The 2,468-nt window shown below is 41.7% G+C and overlaps 1 pseudogene; it reads right to left on the bottom strand.

Moving 5' to 3' along the window:
- Positions 1-349: 349 nt before the first annotated feature.
- Positions 350-499, bottom strand: LOC149312354 (U1 spliceosomal RNA; annotated as a pseudogene).
- Between the last annotated feature and the right edge of the window lie 1,969 nt (positions 500-2,468).

Here is a 2,468-nt window from a genome sequence, read left to right as displayed (position 1 = left end):
CTGGGACAGCACTGTTAGCTTGCTAGATGTTGCATACTTAAGGGGTTTATCTCTATATTCTAGGGAAAAAACAGATTCTATTTTTTCACAAAACTCCACAACATGTTACATTCTATGGACCATTCTCCCATTCTCTTGAAAGTTCCACGATATCTTTAGGCTGAGCTTTGATCTGTCAACCACAAATGCAAAATGGCTTGATGGATGGTAGGGATATGCTTGTTCAAATTGTTTGTTCTCATAGGAGAGAATGGATCATTTAAACAGTTTTCTCTATGCTACATCAATGGCTTCAAAAAAATGTACAGTTTTCAAAGATGCCGTGTGGAAGGAGAAAGTGCCCCACCACAAAAAAAACATCACTTTCTTATTGCCACAAATTATGCAATCAAGTTTCCCACATTTGGGGACATCGCAGGGGTCAGCAAGTACAATGGATGACACTCATCCTGGGAAAACCACCTTCATGATCATGGTATCTCCCTTGCCAGGTAAGTATCCCATGCAGTGCCTGTTAGGAAGAGGATGGTGGGGATAGCCAAGCAAGAGGACCCATTCAGTTCCAGGTATCATAGCCAGTGATAGAAGCTCCCCCAGCATCCCCACCTCCTCTTGCTTTCACAGACACATGGCTTCCTGGAGGAAAGAAGTGGAAAGCCAAGCAAGGAGGCTCACTTGTTGCTGGCTATAATGGCCAGTGCAATATACCCCTCAGTCAGATCTCTCCCCTGCCTTCTTCCTGCCTATATCATGATACAGTGGCTGCATGGGCAGAAGGGGATTGATTAGGCTTGGCAGATTAACCTCCTTATTTGACTCCTCTGCCCCTGAACAGCTTCTCCACATCCAGCCAAGTAGTGGCAAGTCAGCCTCAGTTGATTGACCTCCTCTGCTCTCTCCAGGCCACTCAGCCATATAGTGGCTGGAAGGAGATGTGTGGAAGAAGTAGGCAAGCAATCATGTTTTTCAGTGGCTGGCTATCATCCTCCCTAGTTTCCCCTGTCCCCTGCCACACACAAGGGCATATGTTTGGCTGGAGGCCAGACAGCCAAATGAGAAGGCTCATTCATCACTGGCTAGTTTGTGATGGACAGGTTTTGATCAACTAGTTCCTGTGAGTGTGAGAGAGAGCACCCAAGCAGAGGACTGGTCTCTGGGGACCTCATTGGGGTCCTCCAGGAGTACTGCAAGATTTTATACTTGCAATGCATAGAGACTATACTGGTAGTAATACTCCTAGCTTGTCTGACTCCAGCTTCTTTCCATCTACTACATGATCATGGGGTGATTGATCTGTGGTCTTCCTCAATGTCCAACGAAGTTTCTATTTTTTTTTCCATTTCTTTCTTCCAGACACATCACATCAATATAACACATCAGTATAAATTCTTACATAATAAAAATGCCTCTTCACCCTCACTTTTCTTATGAATAATAGAGCACCAATAGGAAGAAAGCAAAAAGCCACGAGAAGAAGAAAAAACCTCCTATATTTCTTCTTTATGAAAGAATAATTGCTATTACGCTTGCCCATATCAGAGCAAATTATCAATATGCTACAGAGTAAACCATCAGGGCTGAAAAAACACGGTCGAGGGGATGGTAGACCTGAACTTTCCAATAGATTTCTGAGATATATGGACTAGATCAGCAAGAATTTCTTATGTTCAGACAAGATCTTATAAGAAACCAAAGATTTATTACATTTTGAGAAATGATGCGCCAACAGATGAAAAATGTTGATTTTTTTCTGGCACATGATAGTCCTTACTTAAGTACTTTGGATTTAGCACTGTTTATTTTGTGATTGGTCATTGAAAGGTAAATGCAGGCTGACTTTCCAAGACTGATTGCTGAGCCATGCATTTCTAAGGAAATCCCATTCTGAATGGGGAAATGTGTTTATTGCAAGGGATATGCATTTTGTCTTTACTATCTCATTTGACTCTCATTCCCAATTGTTTCACAAAACAAAGTCAAAACACAATAACCCTTTGCACCCTGCCTCCATACTGTCCCGATCTCCTTCTGTGCTTCTCCAGATGATATGGCTGTAGGTACTATGACCACCATTCAGCTCTGGGGTCCTCACATATTCTTCAGTTTTGACTGTTTTGCATAACAGGTTGAACAGTGGATTTCAGGTTTCTGGGGAGGAAAAAAATGGGCCTTAGAAGCCTGAGGTCTGACTGTCTCTTCTATCAAACATTTCATAATAAAAATGTAGTTTCTGGAAAGAACAGGACATGTAAAATGTTACTGTTTAGGCTACAACTCTTAGAATTATCCAGCCAGCACAGCTATTTTGCATGCTCTGAAAAAGAAAAGGTTTTCAAGGATATCTGAAGTTTGCAATAACAGGGACAACACCAGGCCTTTAACAGCATGATCATGTTCGATGATGATGATGATGATGATGATGATGATGATGATGATGATGATGAATAATGATGAATAATGATGAATAA

The sequence above is a fragment of the Sceloporus occidentalis genome, unplaced genomic scaffold, assembly GCF_023333645.1.
Source record: "Sceloporus occidentalis isolate IW3139 unplaced genomic scaffold, rSceOcc1.0.p SCAF_5, whole genome shotgun sequence".
Lineage (NCBI taxonomy): Eukaryota > Metazoa > Chordata > Lepidosauria > Squamata > Phrynosomatidae > Sceloporus > Sceloporus occidentalis.
This window is presented reverse-complemented; position numbering and strand designations above follow the sequence as displayed.